Genomic DNA, 21,378 nt, shown 5'->3' with positions numbered 1-21,378 from the left:
CTTTCTTTCAGTTGGAAAAATCTTCATGTGTATGCCTTTCCACCTCTGCCTCTTCTCCCAAAGGTGCTCCTAAAGGTCAGACAAGACAAGCCAAGGATGATTTTAATAGCTCCAGATTGGCCTCGGCAGCACTGGTACCCATTACTGAGGAGTCTGGTAAGGAAACCTCCATGGCCTTTACCTTTGATTCCACACCTGTTGTCTCAGAAAGAAGGTCACCTGCTCAATGTCAAGCTTCACTCTCTTCATCTAACAGCCTGGCATATTCTGTTTTGAAACACAGCAGGTCTCAACTTCCTCAACAAGTTTTAAATGTGATTATGGAAGCCAGAAGACCTAGTACAAGGAAAGTGTACGCAGACAAATGGAAGAGATTTTTATTTTGGAGTGCAGCAAACAATTTGGAGATTTCTGAGCCTAATTTGAGTGTGGCTCTTCAATATCTTACTGAGTTATTGGACAAAGGTTTGTCTTTCTCTTCCATTAAGATTCATGCTGCAGCAATTTCAGCTCACTATGATTGTGACCCACCATTGTTTTCGCATCCTTTGTTCAAGCAATTTCTTAGAGGGGCAAAGAATATAAGACCCCCACGTAGAGCTCCTACTCCTGCTTGGGATCTCAGTTTTGTGTTGGAGAAACTTACTCTACAACCTTTTGAGCCTGCGGCTTCTGCTGAATTGAAATACTTGTCATGGAAGACTGCTTTTTTGTTGGCCATTACTTCTGCAAGAAGGGTTTCTGAATTGCAGGCCCTTATGGCGGTAGAGCCTTTTTTGATTTTTCATAAGGATAGGGTATCATTACGTACTAATCCTTCCTTTATGCCTAAGGTGGTTTCTAGTGTGGCTTTAAACCAAACTATTCATTTGCCTACTTTTTATGCAGATCCCCAAAATAAAGGGGAAAAGATTTTGCACACTTTAGATGTACACAGGCAGTTGCGTTATTATTTAAGCAGGACTAAGGATTTTAGGCAGTCTCAGCAGTTGTTTGTTTCTTTTGCTTTGAGTTCTCAGGGCAAGCCTGTGTCAAAACAAACTATTTCTAAGTGGATTGGGTTTTGCATTGCATTTTGTTATTCCCATCATGGCAAGGAGATTCCGGCTGGGATTAGGCCTCATTCCACTAGGGCTACTGCCACTTCAACAGCATTTCTAAGGGGGGTGGCAACTAAGGATATTTTGGAGGCAGCTACTTGGAGTTCAGTGCATACTTTCTCTAAGCATTACCACCTTCCTCTCTACTCTAAATCTAGGGCTGGTTTTGCCACAGCAATTTTGCAGGGCATGTTGTCAGCTCCTGCTTCCTTATGATTTGCCAGCCTCCCTTACCTCTGCTTTGGGATACTACCCAATAGTTAGGACTGCAGCAATGTGGGATGAAGAACATAGTACAGTTTTGTACCTACCATAAATGTAGATGTTCGAGGATCCACATTGCTGCAGTCCAATTTACCCTCCCTCCTTCCCCTCTGTGTTTAGGGGTGGTTGTGTAGGTGAGGTTATACTCTGGTAATTTTGTATATATTGTACATAGTTTTGGTGTAGGATTGTTTGGAGTTTTTGGTTTTGGCCTTGTTTTTTTAGGGTCTTCTGACATCTGGGGCAAGAAAAGACTGAGGATATGACGTCGGTCATGCGCATTAGTACCCTGACGTACTGACGTCAGTCTAATGCGCCTTGACCGACGTCAGCCATATACTTTGGTATTCGGGCCGACTGGGACAGCGGACTTACCCAATAGTTAGGACTGCAGCAATGTGGATCCTCGAACATCTACATTTATGGTAGGTACAAAACTGTACTTTTTGGCTGGTCCCGGATGGTTTTTGGCAGTGGTTGCTGTTCTTACTATTTTTCTTGGAGTTGTGCCCTGCATTGGGTCTTGAGTTCGTTGTATCAACTCCAGGGTCGCACAACATTGGGAAAGGGGGCAAATGCTTGTCGATGAAATGAACTGTCGACGAAATGAACTGTCGATCAAATTAACTGTCGACGAAGTCATAGGAACCCATATATATATATATATATATATATATATATATATATATATATATATAATTATATTTACAATGTTTTTTCCTTCAAAATGTCTTCCAAGGATTCAAAACCATCTGGTTTTAAAAAATGCGAGGAATGTGGACAAAAAATGTCATTGACTGACAAACACACTGTGTCTGTTGTTTGGGTGCTGTCCATCTCCAAGAGTCTAGCTCTATTTGCCATTCTTTTAACCATAGTGCTCTCCTGGAGAGGAAAAACAAGCTTATTTTGAGAGGATTGTTAAAGACCCCCTTCTCAGAGTCTATTCAAGAAGGTCCAGGTTTATCTAAATCACAAAAGCTTCCTTCCTCAAAATCCGAGAAAGCAGAGAAGAGATATTCTTCTAGCGCTATGTCGGAGCCATCTAAAAAATGGCAAAAATTTCATCTCCAGATCCGAAAATTACCGGATACAAAAAGTCATTGGCCCTGACATCATCGGTGTTTGCATCAAAGGAATTTGAAATTCTGAGCCAATCCCCAGTCTTGGAGCCTTTCTCTCCAACCCTCAGGTTACCCATTCTGCAGCCTTCTAAATATCCAGCCCTCTTGACTCAGTTTTCCAGGAGCATGTCTGATGATGTGGATTGAGCGGTACAAAGGGTGTTATGGACTCCTGCGCTGGCCAAATTATCAGATCCAACCCCGAGGGATTTGGATCTGTCTGCATACTCCCCTTCTGCTCCGATTCCTCCTCTGATCTGTTCTCGGACTTGGGAGTCGGAATGTCCAGAGCTAATACTGGTGGAAACTTTGGAGCTGAGACCTATTTTGGCATCTTCAGCCCCGACTATTGCTCCGATGTCCTTGACTGTATTAGAACTTGAGGAGTCTAGGCGCTGATGCTCTTCAGATGGGTCCGGGGAGGCAAGTCGGATCGGACAGCAGTTGTCTGATGTGATCTTGCCTCTCGGGGCATCGGCTCGGTTGAGCTCAGCTCCTACCTCAGCCTCGGGCCCATTGTCCTTTGTTCTGGGAATTCTGTTCGCTTCTTCGGATCCAGGGGTTTCCACGGATCAGGGGTGGGGGGGGCCTTTGAGGTAATGAGTATTGTCTCCACAGACAATTCCACTGTCATCTCTGGATGTTCGTCCCCCTAAAGCACTGGTGTCTCCCTCTGTATCCTTGCTTTCACAGGGATGCAGAGATCCTAGACCTCAGGATGCCTCACAAGGCACCCCCCACTCTTCTGAAACCTCTCCAGAATACTCCTCTGAGGAGATCCCTCAGAAGAAGTTATATAAGAGGAAACATTTAGATTCCCCACAGGAGTCCATCACTTCTGATCCAAACCTCGATGAAGCCGAACGGTCCCCACAGTCACCTCCTGATGATGTCTCCTTTGGAGACATCCTAGAAATACTTAAACAGATAGGTGGCTGGAAGCCCACATACCCGTCAGCAGAGGATTCAATACTCCTGAAGGCCTTTGGATCTCAACCTTCCTCCACTTGGGTGTCTTCACCTTTTGACAAACTGATAGACCTGGTTTCTCGAAAGGTGTGGGAGTCTCCAGATTCAGTGTAACCTGTTTCTAGGACACCAGATTAGTTTATTGCATCCCCAGCTGACAAAACTTTCCTGACCAAGGGAGTCCCAGTAGATGCTATGCTGGTGGCAGCAGCCACCAAGAAGGAACTCTCCGAGACATCTGTTCATCCACCAAACAGAGTATCGTATGATGGACAGATATGGAAAGCACAGTTTTTCTTCAGCGACTTTTGCCCTCAGATCGCTGACTTTCCTTACCCATTTTACAAGATTACAGAGAGACCTCCTGAAAAAGCTAGGAGATATTCTCCAAGTTCAGTAGCTGATAGGTTTGCACAAAGAGTCTCCCCTCAGCTGTCTACCTTAAATTCAATCAGCTCCTCCATGAGGCTGATCTCTTATGCAGCAGATGGAGCGAGTAGAGCCGCGGGATCAGGAATTTCCTTAAGGATACATTCCTGGATGTGCTTGTGTGACTTTGCAGAACCTTTTAAATCTTCCTTTGTGAATGCCCCATTCGATGGCTCGTCTGTCTTCGGGCCCAAAGTCAGACACACACTAACCAGGTGTGAACAGGAAGGAAAGACTCTCTCTGCCATAGGAATCCATTTTTCCCTGCCTACTAAACCATACCCCAAAGGTCAGAAAGGAAGTGGAAAGATGTGGTGTCAAAAATATCAGATAGCTTTTCAGGACACGTGGTGAATCTTCCCCCAGGGGCAGAGGGGGAAGTGGTAATGGAAGACGCCAACCACACGGCAGAGGGAGTCCACAGAATCAAGGCAACAGAGAATCCTTCTTTGGTAAGCCCTTTCAGTACTCCTGAAGGGAGGCCTTCCTGTCCATCTCTGGAGGCAGTCGGGGCCGCTTATCTTTGTAAACAGAAGCCTGGCAACAAATAAAAGACAAATGAATACAAAGCATCATATCCAGGGGTGACTCTATATCCTTTTCCTTCCCCAATCCAAACATAAAAAAGATCCCAGACGTTCCACCCAGTCAGAGGGAACAGGCAACGTTAGAAATTCAAAAGTTGTTCGACAAAAGAGTCAAATAGGATCCGGAACTTACTCAAGATTCTTTTTAGTTCCAAAGAAAACAGGGGACTGGAGACCAATTCTGGATCTCGGCAATCTAAATAAATCAGTAAGAAAGTCCAAGTTCCGGATGTTAACACTGCAGTGAATGCTCCCTTTTTTGAGATAAGACAATTGGATGTGCTCAATAGACCTCCAGGATGTGTACTACCACATAAAAATGGACATGTGATCCAGGAGACACCTGCGCTTTCAGCTGAGAGCCAGTCACTACCAGTTTTGAGCTCTGCCCTTTGGTCTCATTACAGTCCCCAGAGTGTTCACCAAATATGTGGCAGTAGTCGCGTCTCACCTGAGGCGCCTAGGATTCCGGGTGTTTCCATACTTAGACAACTGGCTTCTAACCATCACCACCAAGCATCTACTAATAAAAGCAAGAGACACCACATTACAGCTCTGCTCTCAACTTGGAATTACAATAAACTATGAGAAATCTGCGTGTGGCCTTCTCTGCATGTCGTATTTATAGGGGCAGAATTGGATTCAAAAAACACAATGGCCATACTTCCTCCAGAAAGAGTTCAAGTCCTTCGACGTCCGGTGTTAAGTCTTCTTTCAAAGAAAAAAGCCCAAGCAAGAATAGTCTTAAAAGTTTTGGGGACCATGGAATCAGCAATAACTCTGATCCCCTTATCATACCTATACATGAGAATTCTACAATGGCTACTTTCCACTCAGTGGTCGATGCAGGAATTGCTAATGTCACACAAAATAATAACAGAAACTTGCAAAAAAGACCTTTGTTTGGTGGCTTTCCTCCACCCATTTGACGCTAGGCTGACCATTTGTACTTCCCCAACCATTAGCCACAATGACCACGGACGCCTCTCAGATTGGGTGGGGGTGGGGGCATCATCTGGGAAAGACAGTCCAAGGTGCCCGTCAGGATCACGAGCCCCATTTGCACATCATTGTCCTAGAGATGAGAGCGGTGCTTCTAGCGTTGTAAGCATTCCAAGACTCTCTACCACTGGGTCTAAAGCAATGCATGGTACATAAACAACGAGGAACAATATCTTACCCCCCTTTGTCAAGAGGCCCTGAGAGTATGGCAATGGGCGACTTCTTCCCAGAGTTTTCTGATTGCAACGCACATCTCATGGAAATCCAACGTGATATCAGACAGACTCAGCAGAGTGATTCTGTTGCCTGACGAGTGGTCCCTAAAACAGGAGGTAGTGGAAAAAAAATTTCTGCAAATGGGGCTAGCCTTGCTGCGACCTTTTTGCGACATCTATGAATACCAAATTCAGCAGCTACTTTGCCCTTATCCCCCCTCCGGTGGAGTCACCAAGGGATGCACTTGTTCACGACTGGCCCTCGGGTCTCTTCTATCCCTTTACTCCCTTTCCATTGATATTCAAAGTTCTTTAGAAAGCCAGTTGTTTGGGAAGGGGCTTGATACTCATCATCCCATACTGGCCTCATCAAGTCTGGTTCTCCTTCCTGTGACCTCATCTTTGGGAGGAGCCTTGGATTCTGGACCCAGTTCCAGACCTTCTGACTCGTGCATCAGGAACGCTCCATCCTTCCCTTCAGACCCTCAAATTGACAGCTTGGCTGCTCCGATTCCAACCATAGCCAGGTTTCCTAACCTTTCTGCATCAGTGAAACACATTCTAATTTCTTCTCATAAGACTTCAACAACAAAGATATATAGAAGCAAATGGAAAAGATTGTCTGTATGGGCTTCTCATAACCATATTGATCCCTTTACTTCCCCAGTAACTTCCGATCTAAAGTTCCTAGCAAACTTATTCAATGAGGGTACAGCTGCAGCTACCATAAGAGTCCAATTAGCAATGATTTCTAGTTTTCATATCAGTGAATCCAGTCTCAACATAATGTCTCATAGGCTGTGCAAAGCATTCCTAAAAGGTACTCTATTATTACGACCTCCTATCAGAGACCACCCCCCCACCCCCCCGTCACCATGGGGCTTAAATTTTGTCCTATTCCATTTCATTTTTCCCCCTTTTGAGCCAGCATCATCTTGCAAACTCAAGTTTCTGACATGGAAAACTATTCCCTTGGTAGCCATTACGTCTGCCAGAAGGGTGTCAGAGCTACAAGCCTTATCAATAAAGCCCCCCCCATTTGCTTTTTCACAAGGACAGGGTATCCTTAAGAACAAACCCTTCCTTTTTGCCAAAAGTTTGTTCAGAATCTAATTTGAACCAATGTATAGAGCTTCCAGTATTTTATCCAAATTACGAAAATAAGATGGAATACATGTTGCATCAGCTGGATGTGTATTTGCAGTTACGCTTCTATTTACACAGGACTAAGAACTTCAGAAAATTTGATCAGCTGTTTATATCTTTCTCAGATTCAAAAAAAGGTACCTCACTTTTAAAGTGACACTATCAAAATGGCTTTCAGATTGCATAACATATATCTATAAATCTCAAAACAGAGTTCTCCCCCAGAAGGTTAAAGCCCACTGTACAAGAGCCATTGCAACCTCCTCTGCCTTTCTTGCTTGACTACCACTTGATAATTTGTGCTGCAGTGATATGGGCAAAACCAAATACCTTTATTACTCATTACAAAGTTGATTTGGCCTCCAGGAACAGGCCTTCTTTTGGCTCCAGGATTCTGAAGAATATTCTCCCTTAGCTACCCAGGAGAAATGGTGCTAGGGATGCTGTCCCATCCTAGTAAGAATGCAGGCGAGATTGGACAACTACACAAAAAGAAGTTATGTACTCACCATAACATTCCATGTGTGTCATCCATCTCCGCCTTCATTCTTACATCCCACCCGCATTTCCCCCAGCTAATTTTTACTCCTGGATGACTGAGTTGCTACAATGGGACATCATTGTTCTCTGACCTTCTTGGCTGAACTCTTGAGATATTATAAAAGTAATTGTCTCTTATTATTATTATGACTGCAAACAAGATCTGGGAGACATTCCTAGGGCATGCTGGGATAGGGTTTTTAGCCATGAGCTAGTGGAAGACCTCGAGCTTGCCTATAAGGCCGAGTCAGATCCGAGGATCAGATCCGAACCCATCCTAGTACAAATGAAGGTGGAGATGGACAACACACATGGAACGTTATGGTGAGTACATAACTTCTTTTTTTTTAGATGTTTTTCATTCGATATTTAGCTGTTTGATGCTTTTTCTTTTCGGTAGCAGAACATAGTCCCTATGTTCTCATCTCTATGCTAAAGATCTACCTAAATAACCACTGGTCATGCTCTTGCTCCTTGCCTGGATGAACTTACCCAGCATCCCCCTACCTCAGCCCACCCTCTAACTCTACTTACAAACTTCTGTTCTAATGCATATAACGTGTTGACAAACATCTCTTGTTTGGTAATTGCCAAACACTATTGCATTGTATGATACTGTATAGCTGTTTTTTATTGTATAGTTGCTTTTTATTATCTGTTTAATTTATGTGTCATTATGCGATGTAATTGTCTGCTTTATTATTATCATTATAATTCCTGTACTGTGTACTTGTCTGTATGTGGAGCTTTTCTCCCCTGGACCTCTGCTGAAAATGGGCAACAAACCCAGTCGAACTTCCCCGGTAAACAAGTGTTAAATAAATGTAAAATAGACTTCCCTCTTCAAGAAGCTACAAAGGCAGGAAGAAACTCTAGTTCCTTAAGTCATAAGGGTTTGTTCCTGATACTTCTGATGAGAGACCCACCCCTCCTGTGACAGAAGGGGAAACTGTATTGCTTGGAATCACCCCAGGAGCAGAGGTAGTCTGTAAAACCAGCATTTTTGGGGTCCTTTCAACAAAAGGTCTTATCAGAGCTTCTGAAGATTTTCCTGACTGCCACTGCCTGGAGGCAGTTGGGGGTGCTTATCCCTGCACCCGTCAGCCTGGATATCCATCACTGAAGATTCTTGGGTGCAGAGAATAGCCAGATGTTATTCCATTCCCTTCCTTTGCTCAGTTTTGTATTTAAAGACATTTCATGATGTTCCACCCTCACAAAGGGAAGCAGCTGCTTTGGAGATAAAAAAGCTCCTAAAAAATCGAGTCATCCAAGATGTTCCACCATACCAGACCAGACAGGATCTGAAACTTACTCAGTCTTTTAAGTGCCAGAAAAGAACAGGGACCCAAGGCCTATCTTGGTTCAAAGTTGTCTGATCAGGTTTGTGAAAGAGACAAAATTACAGATGGTCATGGTACAGTCCATCCTTCCATTGCTAAGGAAGGACGACTGGATGTGCTCAATCATTTTCCAGGGTGCGCACTACTATATAAAGATGGACAGACACTCCAGGAGGTTTCTTTGCTTTTGGCTTGAAATGAGTCATTACCAATTCAGAACCCTACCATTTGGTTTCACTATACACCCCATGGTGTTCACCAAGTGTGTGGCAGTGGTTCTAACACCTTGGACTGCAGGGCTTCCAGGGGTTCCTTCATTTGGACAACTGGCTCATCTCCACTCCCTCCAGGAATCTCCTTATTCAGGCCAGGGTTTCCCTTGTTTCATCTTTGCTTGACTCTGGACATTAGGGTGAACACAGCAAAATTCAAATTTCAACCAATTCAGACATTGGAGTTTATCAGAGTATGTTTGGACATTAAGACTTCAAATTGCCAAACTTCCTTGTACCAGAATTTCTGCAATCCACAGTCAAGTATTGACTGTTTTCTCATGTCAGAACCAGTAGCAAGGCTGGTCCTGTGCCTCCTAGGTTACATGGCCACAACACATCGGTCACTTTGATCCCTCTGTCCAGGTATTGCATGAGAATACTCTAGTAGACCCTATAGACGCTGTATTCCATCAAACACTAACCAATGTCCTTTCAGGTTTCGCATACAAAGATCTGCACATTTCACATCCTATGGTGGATGGAGTCATCAGTTATCTCCCAAGGACACCCCTTTGCACTACCTTCACCACAGGCCACTGTGACCGCAGACTCTTCCCACTTAAGGTGGGAGGACATTTCTTGGGAAAGATGGTCCAAAACACATGATCCCTGACACCGGCCAGTCTTCACATTGGTATTTTTTAATGATATCATTGCAGGCCTTCCAGGAAACTCTCCCCTTGGGTGTGATTTCTATTCAGACTGACAACATGGCAGTCGTCTGGTACATCAACAAACCAGGAGGAACACGATCCTACTACCTATTTCAAGAGGCCATGAGAGTGTGTCAATGGGCGATCTCTTCTCATTGCTTCCTGGCAACAGCGTATATTTCATGGAAGTCTAGTGTTTTAGTGGACATGTTGAACAGATCTAGCCTTCACCCTCATGACTTCTCCTTCAATCCACAGGTAACAGATCGAATTTTCAACTGATGGGGTCAACCGTGCTCCTGTTTGCATCCCCATACAACACCAAATGCAACAGGTACTTTGCCCTGATCCACCAAGAGGCTGAGTCACCGAGAGATGCACTCACTAACTCACATTTGGCCAGCTAGACTCCTGTTTGCCTTTAGCTTTGGCAAGAAAGGCCTCAGTGATCCTCATCACTCCCTTTTGGTCTCAACAGTTGTGGTTTTCCTTCCTCACATCTCGTCTACTTCACCCTCCCTAGGTGCTGGGTATAGATCCCGATCTCGTCTCACCCATCAAGATTACCTCACCCAGACCTTCAAGCCATCAAGCTGACTGCATGGTTTCTCCAATTCTAATGATGGCTAGGCAGTCCAGGCTTTCATCCAGAGTCATTCATATTTTGACCTCTTCTTGGATACCTTCCATGAGGAGGCTGTATAGGAATAACTGGAAAAGATTCTGTATATGGGCCTCCGCTCATAATTTGAATCCCTTTTTAGCCCTTGTCCTGGCCATTTGGATATTCTAGTATTCCTATTTAATGTTGGAGCCAGTTACTCCACTGTTAAGATACATTTTGCTGCTATATCCCGTTTTCATATTAGAGAGAATTTCTCATCCATTACCTCACTTGGACTATGCAAAGCATTTCTCAGGGATGCCTTTCTTCTTTTTCCCCTGCTCAGAGATCCAGTACATCCTTAGGACATTATTATTCTGTTGCAAGCCTTAACTTAACCCCCCCCCCTTTTTGAACGTGCTGTCAAAGTTGACTTAAAATCTTTGTCATGGAAGACTTAATTCTTGGGAGCAGTCACCCCTTTCAGGAGAATTTCAGAGCTGCACATCTTGTCTAGTAAGCCCCCCTTGTTTAGTCCTCCTCAAATACTTCTGTCTTTACAAACCAATCTCTCCTTCCTAAGGTGGCTTCTGAATCATCCGTCAGTCTATTAACCTTCCTGTGTTCTTCCCAAACTTTTATAAACATGAATACATGATAGCTTGTTGGACTTGCATCATCAACTTTATTTCTTCCTACAGTATACTAAAAGAATCAGAAAGAGTATACAGCTATTTGGCTCTTTTTCCTCAACCAAAATGGGAAAATGAGCATCTAAAGTAATCCTGTCCCACTGGCTCTCTGACTGTACCTTCAATGTCTACAAAGAAAAGGGCTTATCCTTAACCAGATCTCCTAAACCTCATTCTACATGATCTGTGGCTTCCTCTGCAGCTTTTTTTTCCTAGGGTACCTCTACATTTTTTGTGCTGCTGTTACTTGGTCTAATGTCCATTCCTTCATTTGTCTTTACCAGTTGATTTGCAGTCAAGGTCAAGAGCTCCCATCTGTTTAGGAATGGAAAGAAGAGAGAACATCAGATATTAATGTTATGTACTTACCATAATGGTAGATCTGTGTCGTCTGCTTCTGTCCTTCCTCAACTCCCCTTCCCTTCTCTTTTTCTTTGTCCATTGGCACCTGCAGTGTCCATACCAAGCTACTTTGGACTTGATATCTGTCTACATCCCTGCTTGACAGCTGGTTTCTTTGTACTAGTTTTTTTTTTTTATCTTTTTGATTAATTCTGATGCTGGGGCAGCCATTATTTTCTTCTTTCTTCTGGTATTAAGGAGGCAAACTTGATCTAAGGTCTCTTTCTCCTTATTGGGGATTATAAGGGAGGACTGAGCACTGGATCCAAAGCTTTAGAGTGGACAAAGTGTGATGCAATTTGGATCCAAGTGCCCATCAGTTAAGAAAGGATGGAAGCAGGCAACACAAATATATCATTATGGTATGGACATAACTGTCATTTTTGTTCTCTACTTCTTCCAGCATATCTGAAAACATAATGTTGTATCTCTGCCATAGGAAAAGACCAATACAATGTGTAATACTGGTTTAAAATCAGTATACAATACAGCCCCCTCTCACCTTGAATTAAACATACAGTATTTAAAAAACTGAACCAACAATACCACTCTATCCTTTTCTGAGCCTCAGCTCATATGGAGTGAGTAAAAAACAACTTTAACTGCTCACAAATTGTCATATAACTAAAGAAAAAAGTAATCATCATCCCCAGGAAAAAAGTATGACCAATTTAAGTATATAACGCTAAATCAGTGTGTTACCACCATCTTGTGCTCGTGTATCCCCTTTTTTCTTTTCTAAAAGTTATCTTTACTTTAAGAAGTAGTATAGCAGCTTTAAGTTCCTCTCATGAATATTGCTACTTGGCAAGTTCTTCACTAACGCCCATAAAGTTGGACAGTTATTTTCCCAGACAATGAAGCACACTCATTCTCTTCCTTACACACCGTAAGTGTTCGCTACTAAGGGAAACACATGCCACTGTGTGGCTCCTCCCCAGAAATCACACTGGTGCATTGTCATCCCTTTAAATCTGTCTTTATGTATGTGGAAGGCATTGGGATAGACCTGTGCAGTTGTTGAAATGTTAAACCATGGCAACCAGGGAAACTTCAGTGTGCAAACATAGCATCCTCAATAGCCAAAGTCTCCCTTGATATATAACTTCCAACTAATTTAGTTGTCAGCCTCCCCAGTACCCATATTGCTAGCCACATATAAGATCTACCCTCAAAGCCTTTTGACATTTGTCACCCTGTAATATGTTATTGCTTTCCATGTAGAGGACATAGTTCCACAACCACACATTTTAGTGTACAGTAAGCATTACCTGCATACTAAAGGAAAATTGAGTCTAGACTATATTATTTGACTGTACCACTTAAACATTAGATGTTATTAGTTATTTAAGTGTTTCCTTCTTCTGGTATCAAGGGGGCAAACTTGGTCTACGATATCATTCTCCTTGCAGGGAATTATGGTTTAAGGAGGTTGCCTGAGCACCACATCCAAATCTTTAGAGTGGCCAAAGTCTGATCGGATTCGGATCCAAGGGCCCATCAGTTAAGGAAAGATTGAAGCATTAGATGTTATTGGTTAATTGAATGTTCACTGTTATTTAGCAGTTTCCCAAAGACTTGCAGCACTTTATTACAGGCTGCAGCAATTTTTTTTGTACTCTCCCATGTTCATCTTTTGCCTGTCCTGCATTTTTTCTTGAAAAACAGGGAAATGTTTCACTGAAAATCTAGTTTCCCCTCAGTTCATGCCTTGAGTTTGCATTACTGTCCCTGCCCCTGGAATCTTCTTTTTCAGCTTGTGGCTATACTGACCCATCCTGAAGTTGCAGGTCCTATAGAGCATCTTTATTGTCCCAGTGTGCTTTAGTCTCCATGGTGCAGAAGATTTTAAGAATGGTTAGGAACATCAACCTAAACTTTAGTTGCAATTGCCTGCACTTACAAATGACAGGCAAGAACTGACTTCTTTACTAACGTGCTGCTGCTATGTAGTCATTATCTACATAAATTATTTTTTGTTGTAGTTTCAAGTTTGCCTCCATTTTCCATAGTGTAGACAGGATGAGTTATTTTTGCTTATAGGATTGAAATTTGACCAAGATAGGTCAGCGTATTTTCTTCGCCATTCTCGCTGAGACATAGATCCCCTCTGTGCCTGCTCTATTTGTAAATCTGCTTCTGGTATAACTGTGCAGCTAGTAATGTCTTCCAGCATAAATTCCAAGCAGTCTGTGCCCTTGACTTTTTTAGGTATCTCTGTGAACCATATGTTTGCCCTTCTTGATCGATTTTCTAACTCTGTTAAATTCATTCTCACATCGTCTTATGTGGTCTCATATTCAGTGTTTTTAGTTTTTATCTTGTTTGTTGTTTTCTGCAGTTGTAATTGTATCAGAGTGCCTATTCAGAGCCTCTTCTACCTCCTACTCCTTTATTTTATTATTGTTTTTTTATATAGTTCTCTGGCACACTGCTAATTTTGAAGACCTTTACATGCACCTGTGAATTTTTTCCCTTTGGTAGATATTTCCACTGAGTCTGTTTTCAACCAGTCTGTGTTGTTACAAAGAGCTTGCCATGCGGTCTGGATGGCCCAGAACCTCCAAGAACATTGTAGGAGAAATTCTTTTTTTCCCCACTTTTTTTTGGGGAATAATCGTTAGCTCTCATAAGCAGGGTCCTTAACACACTAGACCCTCTATTAATTTGCAGACGGAGTTGTTCAAGAATTTGTTTCCTGAGACAGGAGATGAACGTCTGTTGCTCACTACTCCATACCCAAACTGGAAGGCTCTGTTATTAAAATTTTTTCAATCCCTTTTTCTGACTCTTCCAAAACCACAGGTTCTTTGTGTGTGTGTGTGTGTGTGTGTGTGTGTTTGTGTGTGTGTGTGTGTGTGCATGTGTGTGTGTGTGCATGTGTGCGTGTGTGTTTGCACATGTGTGTATATGTGTATGCGTGTGTGCATGTGTGTGTGCGTATGTTTGTGTGTTATAAAAAGCCAAATAAGCAATCCCAGCAAGTGTTCAGTAAACAGGGATCTAAAAAGAAATGGCAGGAGGGATCCAAGAAAAAAATGGATCATTTCAGAAAAAGGGACAGACTTCTGACTCAGAATGACTGTGTCAACATTAATCCTACCCCCACACCTCTATCCATTAAAAACTGTCCCAGAAACTGGTTCTCAGTCTTAATCTTTGGTAAGAGATTGTTTTAGACAAATGGGTTTTGAGAGTAGATAGGAAGGTTACAAATGACAGTGAATAGACATAGCTCCTTTTTTTGGAAGCCCCCAAACCAGACAGCTTTTTTCCTCAGGCTCTTCATCAAATGCTTGCCTTGAAGGTCATAGAACCAGTGCCTCAAAACAAAAGCGGAGAAGGATTCTATCCCTGAACATTTTTGGTAGCAAAGAAGGATCATTCATGGAGACCAGCAGTCAACTATTCTTTTTCACCGTGTTTTTGAAAGCACCAAAGTTCAAGCTGTTGACTTTACAGAGTCTGTTACTTATCATTCCTCTTCTGGGTTTCATGATAATTCTAGGCTTGGATGATGCTTTTTATCACATCCATATCGCCTCAGCCTTTGTCTGTCTGGCACAGATTAGCAATTTTCTGCATTACCCTTTGAGTTATCTGAAGCTCAGAGGATGTTTATAAAATGTATAGCTCCAGTGATAGCTCATTGCAGACTGCAGGAGGCAGTCACATATTTCCTTCTTTAGATTACTTGCGTATCTTTGCTGAGTCTTTTTCCAGGTGTCAAGAGTTCATTTAATGAGTTGCATATCTCCTTCTCAACCTGAGTTTTTTAGATTGCAGTCAAAAATCCTCCTTAATTTATTCTCCAAGGATTGAGTTTCTATGATGCCTTCTACGTTCTTCCTTGCAAAATGTATTTCTAACCCAGGAAAAAGTAGACTTTTATCTGGAAATCTTTCTGAGCTTCTGAAATTAGTCTCAGACTAAAACAAGAAAATATCTCAGGATTCTTGGCATCAGTGATTCTCATGATTCCTGTTGCATATGAGAACAACCCAGTGGTTCTTAATAATTATCTGGGCCCAACATTCTCACCCTAGAATTTGAACTATCTGATTTGGCATTTGTGAAGAAAGAGCTGCTTCTTTGGTGGAGACAACAGATTGCCTTGAATCCAGGTCTCCCATTCTCTTTTCCAACCCCAGCTCAATCTGTGACAACAGACATTTCAGATTTTGCTTGAAGGAGGGTCTTTGGAACACAACAGACAGGCCAAAGCACATAAATGTCAAAAAGCTGTTAGCTGTGATCCATACTATAGAGTTTCTTCATCATGTGTGGTCCCTGGGATCCCTGCAGGTCATTACAGGCAACACCAAAGTGATGTGGTATATAAACAGGGGGGCACCAGGTCTTACCTTTTGCACAGGCTGGATGTGTTACCTTAGGAAGTCACACTTAAGCATTGCTTGACTCTGCAAGCTTCCTACATTCTATCAGAGTAAAATGCAGTGGCAGACAAGCTAAGTAAAACCAGTACAGACTTTCAGTAATGGAAATCGAATGAGGGACTCTTTTAAGAACTGATCCACCCTTGGAGAACACCTCAAGTAGATCTGTTTGCCTCCTTATAAAACGGACAACTAAATGAGTTCTGCACCAGGCTCCTTACAGGCCTGGAAAACAGGGTTTTTTTCATTCCTGTGGTCAGGATTTTTTTATGCATTTCCACCCTTTCCACTGATATCCTGGATAATTCAGAAAATTCATAAGGACTTCCCAAAAATCATTGTAGTGACTCCCTTCTGTTCCAGGTAACAATGGTTCTTGTTTCTAATGAAATTGGCCAAGGGCAATTACTAAGTGCTTCCTCATAGGCTGGATCTACTCAAATAAAACAGGAGAAGTTTGATACACCCCATTCTCAGGCAACTTCAGCTGACTGCCCGGATGATTCAACCCCCCCCCCCCCCAAAAAGGAAAAGAGGAGACTTCCTCATGCTGACAAACCCAGAAGGTAGCAACTGGAAAAAAACAGACCAGAGAGCCCACTCAAGACAGAGACCAGGGATGACTGTCCTCAGCTCCTGCCCCTCGGAGACAAAAACACATGAGAACTCCGCAATCCTCCACACCACATATCAAGCATAGTCCACACACCAGTGTCTCACAACCACTAAAGCCTAACCATAAACCCAACATATTAGTCATAGGAGACTCCATTGTGAGACACACAGATGTGCCTCTCACCAGTCTGGATAAGGAGAAAGTCACGGTTAGTTGTCTGTCAGGTGCTGGAATCCACAATATCATACACGTACTCAAGTCTCTCAACAACAGGTACTGTTATGACTGTCATAGTCCATGTTGGCGTGAATGACTTGAGTCATACCTCCCTGGACTATATGAAGAGAGATATGATTGAGCTTGCTGAACGTGTCTAAGACAGGTATGTCCCCTAGCCTTAAGCAGCATTCTACCGTCACCCAGAATGATGCCTCAATGCAAACAGAAAATGATTGACTTTAACAATTGGCTTAGTTTCTGGTATCATTCCAGGGGGATCCAGTACCTGACAGCCTGGGAAGATATGATCGACAGACCACGATGCTTTGCTAGAGATGGCCTGCATCTGTCTCACTTGGGCTTCAGGCAAAGGCCCTTGCCTTCCCCATAATGCCTTTTTAGGAAAAGTCATAAGGTCAATACTACCAACATAAAAATTTCAACAAAACACAAATTAAAGGTCATGCTGCCAAACGCTAGGAGTCTAAACATGAAACTGCACTCATTGCAAGCATTCTTAACCCTGGAAGATGCTGACATTTGTGCAGTCACAGAAACCTGGTTCAAAGCTGTGGAGAGCACCCCAGCTTTACCTGGTTACTCATCCTATCACACATTCAGACCCCAAACTATGGGCAGCAAAGACGAAGGAGATGGAGTTTCATTATATATTAAACACACACACACACACACACACACACACACACACACACACACACACACACAGACCTCCAGGCAGGTCGAAAAGTATGACACACAGGAGACACTCCAGGTGCAATTGACCATTGATAAGACCCCTATTCAAATTATAGCTAGCTACAGGCCCCCAAATTTGACTCAAGATGCCCACTCCACCTATCTGGACTTCTTCAAATCTATTAAGATTCAACCTTTTACCCTGATCGTGGGTGTCTTTAATTACCCAACCATAGATTAGAAAAACTACTCATGCCAGAACACAAATACCCAGAGATTCCTCAATTATCAATGCAAATGCCTTGGAACAGCTAGTCGATACCTCCACAAGAAGTGATAATATCTTGGACTTGGTATTAACCAACATGAGTAACCACTGCAGCACCCCTACAGTATCATCCTGCCTGGTAAGATCCAACCATAAAGCGGTCACTTCCGAAGTCATCATCCCCCCTGACCCCCTCTAGCTAGGGTCAAACAAAAAAACTTCTCCAAAGCTGATTACAACCTTCTGAGGGATGGCATAAACAGCTTCACAGCCCCCTCCTGCACTGTACGAAATGGCACCATTGACCAAATCTACACCAAAGTACTGTATGAGGCTTTATATAGATGAATTGAATCAGGAATACCCGACGGGACAAAATCATCCTCCACAAGGAAGAGTAAACCTGTCTGGTGGATATCTGCAATAAATAAACTATATAACAAAAGGAAAAAAATTACTGGCCAGGACCAAGAAGGAACAGGTGCCTAATTGGAAACAATCTCTCCTTAGCCTGACCAAGCAAATAAGAGCACTAGTGAAATCCTCTAAAGCCAACTTCGAGTCCAAATTGGCCACATCTACTAGAGACAATCATAAGGCTTTCTTCACATATGTCCAAAATCTCAAAGGAAGCACCCAGCTCTGTTCAAAACTGGTAGTCAAGGACACCACATATACAAACACTGTAGGTATAGCCAATATATTGACTGACAGATTCAGTGAAAACTTCTCCCCGCTGTCCCCCATCAGTAAATCAGGACATCCCCAGTACTTGCCCCCCCCCCCTTATCTATAGGGAACAGGTCATCACTGCCCTCTCAAAGGCAAAAAATATGGCCTCCATGGGACCCAATAACATCACTGGCTACATCCTACATGAACTCAGGCATGAACTTGCAGCACCATTAGGCAGTCTATTCAACCAAAGACTGAGTACTGGCTTTGTCCCAGCTGAGTGGTGGACATCCACTGCCATCCCTTTACACAAAGGTGGAGCCTCCACTCATCCAGGAAATTATAGACTCATCAGCCCAACTATCCTGATATGCAAGACTATGGAATGGATTATCACCTACCTCATTAACAGGGACATTGGCAACCTCCAAGCACTCAACCCCACACAGTTTGGCTTTGTCATGGAGAAGTCATGTCTGTGAAATCTGGTCAACTTCTTTGAGATGGTCACCAAAGCCATTGATGAGGGGAAGATAGTGCACACAGCCTACCTTGACTTGGACAAAGCCTTCGACACTATTCCACACTCAAGGCATAGTAGATAAACTCTCTCAACTAGACATCAATCCATATGTTACCAGATGGGTAGCAAACTGGCTCACTGATAGAACACACCCAATCAAAATAGGGGAAGCCACCTCAAGCAGTAGACCCATAACGAGCTGCGTACCCCAGGGATCAGTCTTGGGGCCTCTGTTATTCAGATATACTTATCTGAGGTGCAGGCCAAAACCAATGGCTGACCAAGTTTGCAGATGACTATAAGCTGGGCGCAATCATCAATTTACCAAGTGATGTGGACATCCTCCAAGAGGGTCTTACCCAAACAAATGACTGGTGCCAGAAACATGGCCTCAAGCTGAATGCCAAAAAATGCATCATCCCCTTTGGAGAGAGTGACATCCCCACATATTATCACATTAATAACAATGTCCTCCTAAATACACAATCAGTAGTGAGGGATTTGGGCACCCAGGTTGATAGCAACCTGAATTTTGACTACTATGTTGCTTCCGTTGTATGAAAAGCTTTCTACATGGCCCACCCCATAAGTAAGGGTCTCTCATCCAGGGACAAAGAAGTCATAACATCCCTGTATTCTTCAGGATGCATACATGGTTACTGTAGACCAAAAGGACATTTACTTTCATGTTTGTATTGCACACTAATGCCGAAAGGATCTGCACTTTGTAGCAGAAGGCTTGTACTACCATTTCTGTGGTTTACCATTTGGTCTGTCTACTGCTCCAAGAGTATTCACCAAGTGCTTAGCTCCACTGATCGACTGCTGCTGAACTCTATGCGTTCACATTTACCCTTACCTGGATGACTGTCTCTTCCAGGGGAAAGTCCACAGAACAGACTCTAAACATTTGACAGTTCACAATGGACTACTTCCAGAAGGTAGTTCTCACCCTAAACCTCTACAACTTTCAAGCTCTTCCACAGACAAGTATTCTCTTTTTCTGGGCCCTCATAGACTCTATGTAGCAAAAAGCCTTTCTTAAACACAAATATCTTTCTTGACAAAAGTACATGAGTAACTTGCTGCCAAAGCAACAAATCTCAGCAAGAGAGTTTCTAAGGATTTTGTGTACATGGCTGGTATATGTCTTCTTGCATACTCATGACCCCCTTACAAAGCTACACATAAGAAACCTGCAATGGTTCCTCAAAAAAATTCATGGGAACAGAATTTTCAGTCCATGGAAACACTCCTGCCTCTCCTTCGATACATAAAAAAAGAGCTGCTATGATGGATAAACACCATTTTACAGAATCCAGGTGCAAACTTTTCTTTGCCAGAGGCAGACAAGGCCATCACTACAGACAGGTCAGGCATAGTCTGGGGGGGCTCACATGGGGACCATGAAGGTACAAGGCATCTGGACTCCAGAACAAATCTGCATATCAACCAAAAAGAGGTGTTAGCCTTTCAGCAGAGCTGAACGCCAAGAACTTTACAAATTTGGACAGACAATACCATGGTCACGTGGTGCATAAGCAAACAATGGAGCAGCCTTTCCTACCCCTTGTTCAGTCTTGCTGTGAAGAATTGGCTGTTAGCACAACACCTGAAACTGACTCTTATAGCATCCTACATTCTGGGACAGAACAATACCTTGATAAACTCCTTAAGTAGGGATCTTCTGCACACCAGTGAATGGATATTGAGGAGAGAAACTGGCTGGACTCAACCTTACTTTTTGGAATTCCTTCAGTAGATTTTTTTGCCTCCCACCAAAACATACAGCTTCAGAGATTTTGCTTGAGAAGCAGCAGGCAGGGACATAGAAAATAGATGTATTCTCGTTAAAATGAACCAATGTGTTTCTGTATGCCTTTCCACCCTTATTTCTGATTCCCAGGGTACTGATAAAGATCAAGACAGACAGATCAAGTGTGATTCTGATTGGCCCATCCTAAAGGAGACAAGGAAATGCACCAACAAGAAATCATACCTAGCAAAATGGAAGAGATTCTCCATCTGCTACCACAGCAAGAATACCAGCCTCCTCAAGTAGACATCAGTTTAGTTCTGCAGTACCTTTTGGGTCTGTTCAGCCAGGACCTTTCTTATTCTAGCATTAAGGTGCATGCTCCTGACATCCCAGCTTGCCTGCTCTATTCTCCTCCTATTTACTCTCACCCCCACCTGAAACTATTTCTAAAAGGAGTCATTCACTTGAGGCCACTCAGAAGGAGCCCAGTTCCTACCTGAGATCTCAATTATGTGGTAGGAAAAACTCACCCTGACTCCCTTTGAACGAGCAGCATCTTCACCGTTAAAGATGCTAACTTGGAATACCATCCAAGTAATTGCCATCACTTCTAAAATGAGGATATCTTATCTACAAGCCATTATATGCAAAGAGCCTTTCACAGGGATAGAGTAATCCTGAAAACTAATCCATCTTTCATGCCTTAACTGGTATCAGAACCATCTCTAAACCAGGCTTTCCTCCTGCCAGTTTTCTTTCCAAACCCTCAGAACAGAGTAGAGCAAATCCTTCATTCCCTGGATGTACACAGACAACTGAGGACAAAAAAAAAAAAAAAACAAATAGAGCAGAGCAACTGTTGGTGGATTTCAGAGAGGGG

At 43.0% G+C, this 21,378-nt stretch overlaps 1 protein-coding gene across 4 annotated transcripts in view; it reads left to right on the top strand.

Annotated features, from left to right (window-relative positions):
- ALS2CL (ALS2 C-terminal like) overlaps window positions 1-21,378 on the top strand; it is a 2,758,770-nt gene that overhangs the window by 934,608 nt on the left and 1,802,784 nt on the right. The window lies entirely within an intron of this gene.

This window comes from Protopterus annectens, chromosome 3.part0 (assembly GCF_019279795.1).
Source record: "Protopterus annectens isolate FY-2018-M chromosome 3.part0, PAN1.0, whole genome shotgun sequence".
NCBI classification, from domain to species: Eukaryota; Metazoa; Chordata; order Ceratodontiformes; family Protopteridae; genus Protopterus; species Protopterus annectens.
The sequence above is the reverse complement of the archived record's forward strand: the minus strand, read 5'-3'. Positions and strand labels throughout refer to the sequence as shown.